Here is a 7,067-nt window from a genome sequence, read left to right as displayed (position 1 = left end):
TGGTTGTTATTGCGGGGACGGGGTGGGAGGGATGAGTGTGGGAGACACGGTTGAAGGCGTTCTCGACCACTGAGGCGGGGGGGAAGTTGCGGTCCTTGAAAAACGAGGACATCTGAGATGTATGGGAGTGGAATGCTTCATCCTGGGAGCGGAATGCCTCATCCTGGGAGCAGATGTGGCGGAGGCGAAGGAATTGGGAATAGGTGATGGCATTTTTGCAGGAAGGTGGGTCAGAGGAGGTGTATTCTAGGTAGCTGTGGGAGTCGGTGGGCTTGAAATGAATATCGGTTTCTCGGTGGTTGCCCGAGATGGAGACAGAGAGGTCCAGGAAGGAGAGAGAGGTATTAGAGCTGGTCCAGGTAAACTTAAGGTTGGGGTGGAAGATGTTGGTGAAGTGGATGAACTGTTTGAGCTCCTCGTGGGAGCACGAGGCGGCGCCGATACAGTCATCAATGTAACGGAGGAAGAGGTGGGGTTTAGGGCCGGTGTAGGTACGGAAGAGGGATTGTTCCACGTAACCTACAAAGAGGCAGGCATAGCTTGGGCCCATGCGGGTACCCATGGCCACCCTCTTTATCTGTAGGAAGTGGGAGGAATTGAAAGAGAAGTTGTTGAGGGTGAGGACGAGTTCGGCTAAGCGGATGAGGGTGTCAGTGGGGGGGACTGGTCGGACCGGTGGGACAGGAAGAAGCGGAGGGCCTTTAGGCCATCTGCATGGGGAATGCAGGTGTATAGGGACTGGACGTCCATGGTAAGGATGAGGTGTTGGGGACCGTGGAATTGGAAGTTCTGGAGGAGGTGGAGGGCGTGGGTGGTGTCACTGACATAGGTAGGGAGTTCCTGGACCAAGGGGGAGAAAATGGAGTCCAGATAGTTGGAGATAAGTTCGGTGGGGCAGGAGCAGGCGGAGACAATGGGTCAACCAGGGCATTCAGGTTTGTGGATTTTGGGAAGGAGATAGAAGCGGGTGGTGCAGGGTTGGGGAGCGATGAGGTTGGAGGCCGTGGGTGGGAGGTCACCTGAGCTGATGAGGTTGTGGATGGTTTGGGAGATGATGGTTTGGTGCTCGGGCGTGGGGTCATGATCAAGGGGGCGGTAGGAGGTGGTGTCGGAGAGTTGGCGTCTGGCCTCAGCAATGTAGAGGTCAGTGCGCCATACTACAACTGCGCCTCCCTTGTCTGCGGGTTTTATGGTGAGGTTGGGATTGGAGCGGAGGGCTGCACGTTCTGCGGGGGAGACGTTGGAGTGGGTGAGAGGGGTGGAGACGTTGAGGCAATTGATGTCTCGACGGCAGTTGGAGATGAAAAGGTCAAGGGAGGGTAGGAGGCCTTGGGGTGGTGTCCAGGAGGAGGGGGTGTGTTGGAGGCGGGACAAGGGGTCAGTAGAGGGAGGGTTAGGTTCACGGTTGAAGTAGTAAGCGTGGAGGTGGAGGCGGCGGAAAAACTGCTCTATGTCCAAACGTGACCTGTATTCGTTGATGTGTGGGTGGAGGGGGACAAAAGTAAGCCCTTTACTGAGGACTGACCGTTCGTCCTCAGTAAGGGGAGGTCTGGGGGGATGGTGAAGACTCGGCAGGGCATTCTTAGCCTTTCCTCAAGTTCCCAGCATGACCAATGCCAGTCTTAAGCTAACCTGATTCAATCCACACGAATCAAATGCCTGAAGATATTGGATACTGCAAAGGCTATGAAACTCTCACAACATTCTTGCAATAGTACTGAAATCCTGTACTACAGAATTGGCTGTGCCACTCGTCAAACAGCTACCTCGCAGAATGGAAAGTGCCCACATATGACTATCCACAAAAAGCATGACACGTCCAAACCAACATTTACTGCCCAGTCAGTACGCTCTCCATCATCAGCAAAAAGTGAACGAATCCGAACAGAACTGGAATCAGACAGAAACCTCTCTGCTCTCGTTTGGAGTTGTACTTGATACAAAGAAAAATGGTTGTTGTTGTTGGAGGTCAGTCATCTCAGCTCCAGAACGTCCTTACGGACTTCCTTAGGATAGTGTTCTAGGCCCAATCATATTCATCTGCTTCATCAACGAGCTTCACTCCATCACTGAATCAGAAGCAGAGATGTTCATTGAGGAGTGCAGTGTTCAACATTATTTACAGCTCCTCAGATGCTGAAGCATTCCATGTCCAAATGCAGAAAGAGCTGAACAATATTAAGATTTGGAGTGACAAGTGGCAAGTAACAATCATGTCACACAAACATCTGGCAATGTCCAGCTCCAACAAGGAACAATCTTACCATCTTCCCATGGTTAAAACGGCACTATTGTTGCTGAATACCCACTAACATCATCCTGACGGTTACTATTAATCAGAAACTAAATGACCTTACCACATAAATACTGTGGCAACAACAGCAGCTTAGAGCCTACTGCAAGAAACTCACTTCCTGACTACCCAAAGCTTTTCCATGGTCTACAAGAAACAAATTGGGAAAGCAATGGAATACTCTCCACTTGCCTGGATAGAGTGGACATGGAGATGTTTCCATTAGTTGGCAAAACTAGGACGCAATGGCACACAATCTCAGAGTGAAGTGAGAGCCCTTTAAAACTGAGCTGAGGTGACATTTCTTCAGCCATGGAGTCGTTAATCTGTGGAACTTATTACCGCAGAGGGCTGCAGAGGCCAAGTTATTGAGTGTATATAAGACAGAGATAGATAGGTTCTTGGTTGGTAAGGGGATCAAGCAGAAGAATGCGGTTGAAAAACACGTCAGCTGTGGTATTCGTTCATGGTTGATTCAACCGGCCAAATGGCCTTATTCTACTCCATCTTTTGGCCTTGATGTTTGCAGTTCCAACAATGCTCAAGAAGCTTGACACCATGCAGGCCAAAGCAACCTGCTTGATTGGCACTGTATCTATTCAGACAAATGGCAGGGAGGTGGGGGTTTGGAAATCGCAAAGACTTATAACATTCTAACAGGACTAGACAGGGTCGATGCTCCTGATGGTAGGCGTGTCCAGAACCGGGCATCACAGTATGAGGATTTGGGGTAGAAGATTTAGAATGGAGATGAAGAGACATGTCTTCACCCAAAGAGTGGTAAGCCTGTGGAATTCATTACCACAGGAAGTAGTTGATGCCAAAACATTGAATGTATTCAATAGATATAGCAATTGGGGCAAACGGGGTCAAAGGTTATGGGGAGAAAGCAGGAGTAGGCTGATCGGCCAACTCAGTAGCCATGATCATGAAGGACAGAGCAGGCTCGAAGGGCCAAATGGCCTCCTCCTACTCCTATGTTTCTAACCACAAACATCCACTCCTTCTATCACCAATGGTCAGTAGCAGCAGTATGTAATATCTGTGGTACGTGCTGCAGAAATTGACCAAGGGTCATCAGATAGCAACTTCTAAACTCATGACCACTACCATCTCAAAGGCTAAGGGCAGCAGATATATGGAAACATCACCATCTGCAAGTTACCCCCAAGCCACACATCTGCAAATAGGATCTGAGAATCCTTACAGTACAGTCAAAGGCCATTTGTCCCATCGGGTCCACATCTGCCCTCCGAAATCCCCCTCCCGTAACCTCTCATTCTGGACCACCCAGCAGAAACCCATGGGGAGAACATGCAAACTCCACAGTCAGTCACTCAAAGTTGGTATTGAAGATGGGGTCCTGGCACTGTGAGGCAGCTGTGTTAACCACTGAGCCACCATGCCTCCAGGGTAACCTTGGTATTATTGAAAAGCAGGACCTGTAAAACAATCTCTTTCCGAGCTTCTTAAAAATCTACTTTCAGGACCTCATCCTTTTTCCTACTTCTGTCATTGCTTTCAACGTGGACCATGGCTTCTGGTTGTTCGTTCTCCCCTGAAAAAGTGTTCTCCAGTGATATCCTCATCCAGTCATGAGGCAGGCAACATTCCATCCTGAAATCACACCTATGACTGCAAGAATACTCACCTGCACTATAACTATCGAGTCACCTACCGCTACCGTGAAAAAGGAAGCTTATTTAAGGTTGAGGAAGCAAGGATCGGACAAGGCTCTAGAGGTCGACAAGACAGCCAGGAAGGAACTGAAGAATGGACTTAGGAGAGCTAGAAGCGGGTATAAAAAAACCTTGGTGGGTTGGATCAAGGAAAACCCCAAGACTTTCTATACTTAGGTGAGGAACAAGAGGATGGCCAGAGTGAGGGTGGGGCCAATCAGGGACAGTGGAGAGAACTTGTGTGCGGAGTCAGAGGAGGTAGGGGAGGTCCTTAATGAATATTTTGCTTCAGTATTCACCCGTGAGAGGGACCTTGACATTTGGGAGGACAGCATGAAACAGGCAGGTATGCTCGAACAGGTTGTTGTTAGGAAGGAGGATGTGCTAGAAATTTCGAAAAACCTGGGGATTGCTAAGTCCCCTGGACCAGACGGAATATACCGAAGGTTACTAGGGGAAGCAAGGGAAGAGATTGCTGCAATGATCTTTGAGTCTTCACTGTCCACTGGAGTAGTGCCAGAAGATTAGAGGGTGGCAAATGTCATTTCCTTGTTCAAGAAAGGGAATAGGGATAATCCTAGAAATTACAGACAAGTCAGTCTTACTTCTGTGGTGGGCAAATTATTGGAGAGGATTCTGAGAGATTGTATTTATGATTATTTGGAAAAGCACAGTTTAATTAGAAATAGTCAGCATGGCTTTGAGAGGGGCAGGTCATGCCTCACAAGCATTATTGAATTCTTTGAGGATGTGACAAAACACACTGATGAAGATAGAGCAGTGGATGTGGTGTATATGGATTTTAGCAAGGCATTCAATAAGGTTCCACATGGTAGGCTCATTCAGAAAGTAAGGAGGCATGGGATCAGGGAAATGTGGCTATCTGGATACAAAACTGGCTGTCCAATAGAAGACAGAGGATGGTAGTAGATGGAAAGTATTCAGCCTGCAGCTCGGTGACCGGTGTGCCACAGGGATCTATTCTGGGACCTCTGCTCTTTGTGATCTTTATAAAATGACTTGGATAAGGAAGTGGAAGGGTGGGTTAGTAAGTTTGCAGGTTACGCGAAGGTTGGAGGAGTTGTGGACAGCGTGGAGGGCTGTTGTAGGTTGCAACGGGACATTGACAGGATGCAGAGCTGGACAAAGAAGTGGCAGATGGAATTCAACTCAGGAAAGTGTGAAGTGATTCATTTCGGAAGGTCGAATTTGAATGCAGAATACAGGGTTAATGGCAGGATTCTCGGCAGTGTGGAGGAACAGAAGGATCTTGGGGTCCACATCCATAGATCCCTCAAAGTTGCCACCCTAGTTGATAGGGTTGTAAAGAAGGCATATGGTGTGTTGGCTTTCATTGGCAGGAGAAGTTAGTTTCACAGCCGTCAAGTTACGCTACAGCTCTATAAAACTCTGGTTAGACCACACTTGGAATATTGTGTTCAGTTCTGGTCACCTCATTACAGGAAAGATGTGGAAGCTTTTAGAGAGGGTGCAGAGGAGATTTACCAGGATGCTGCTTGGACTGGAAGGCAGGTCTTATGAGGAAAGATTGGGGGAGCTAGGGCTTTTTTCATTGGAGCGAAGGAGGATGAGAGGTGACTTGATGGAGGTTTACAAGATGACGAGAGGCATAGATAGAGTGGACAGTCAGAGACCTTTTCCCAGGGCCAAAATGACGATTACGAGGGGGTATAATTTTAAGGTGATTGGAGGAAGGTATGGGGAGATGTCAGAGGTAGGTTCTTCATACAGAGTGGTGGGCGTGTGGAATGCGCTGCCAGCAGTGGTAGTGGAGTCAGATACTTTAGAGACTTTTAAGCGACTCGTGGACATGGAGGATAGTAAAATGTAGGGTATGCAGGGTAGATTGATCTTAGTAGGATAATAGGTCAGCATAACATCAAAGGGCCTATACTGTTCTATGTTCTATGTACTGCCTTTCAATGAAAATGAAGTGCACAACTTTAAAAGGTAAGCAGGAGCAGAAGAACCTGGGGAAATATACGTATAAACCTTTGAAAGTGAAAGGGCAGGCTGAGAAGATTCATAAAAAGTGACATGTAGAAATGCAAGGTGTTTATGACAAACCTTCACAAAACTTTTTGTTTTAAAAAATAGTTTCTGGGATGTGGTGTCACCAGTAATTCCTAGGATCCCTGCAGGGTGGAAACAGGTCATTCGGCCCAAAAGGTCCACACCGACTCTCCGAAGAGCATCCCACCCAGATCCACTCACTGTCCCCTCCCATGTCCCCCAAACATCTATCCCTGCAACCCTACACACCACCTATGGCCAATTCATCCAATCTACAGATTCCTGGACATTGGACAATTTAGCATGGCACATCTTTGGACTGCATGAGAAAACTAGAGCACCCAGATGAAACCCATGCAGACACAGGAGAATGTGTAAACTCCACACAGAGCTACCCAAGGTTGGAAATGAACCTTAGTCCCTGGTGCCGTGAGGCAGTAGTGCTAGCTGCTGAGCCACCACTCCAACCTTAAATTTATTGCTAATGAAGATGTACTTGCAATAGAGGCAGTGCAGAGATTCATTACATTGATTCAAAAAATGTGGAGCTGGAAGAGTACAGGTCAGACAGCATCTGTGGAGCAGGGAAATCAACGCTTCAGGTTGGAACCCTTCTTCAAGGTTCTGACCCTTAGAATGACAGGGTTGCCTCTCATACTCAGGTAGCTGAGTGCTCACTGTAAGAGATTTAAGCGCAGAAGAATGAGAAGTGATCTCATTTTAACATAAAAGATTCTGAAATGGACTTGTTTCTACCCAGTCTGATAGAATCTAAAAACATAAAGGTACAGACTCAGGAAAAGAGAAATTTCAACACTCAAAAGATTGTGAAACTTCGGAAATCTCTGATCAGTGAATACTGGATGTTCCATCGTCAACATATATTTAACATTAAGATAAACAGGCATTTGCGGAAAGGGGAAGCAGACAGGTTCAACCCCTGCTCTCGTGCCCCTACCCCATTCACTCCTGCCCACGCCAGCATCGCCCCGCCCCCACGCTCGTGCCCCCACCCCATTCACTCCTGCCCGCACCACCCCTACCTTCTCCCTCCCCAGCAC

The 7,067-nt window shown here is 47.9% G+C and overlaps 1 protein-coding gene across 1 annotated transcript in view; it reads right to left on the bottom strand.

Moving 5' to 3' along the window:
* Positions 1–7,067, bottom strand: part of pomt2 (protein-O-mannosyltransferase 2) — a 145,457-nt gene that overhangs the window by 138,052 nt on the left and 338 nt on the right. The window lies entirely within an intron of this gene.

The sequence above is a fragment of the Rhincodon typus genome, chromosome 8 (genome assembly GCF_021869965.1).
Source record: "Rhincodon typus isolate 14 chromosome 8, sRhiTyp1.1, whole genome shotgun sequence".
NCBI classification, from domain to species: Eukaryota; Metazoa; Chordata; class Chondrichthyes; order Orectolobiformes; family Rhincodontidae; genus Rhincodon; species Rhincodon typus.
Note: the sequence above shows the minus strand (reverse complement) of the source record. Positions and strands in the feature narration are given on the sequence as shown.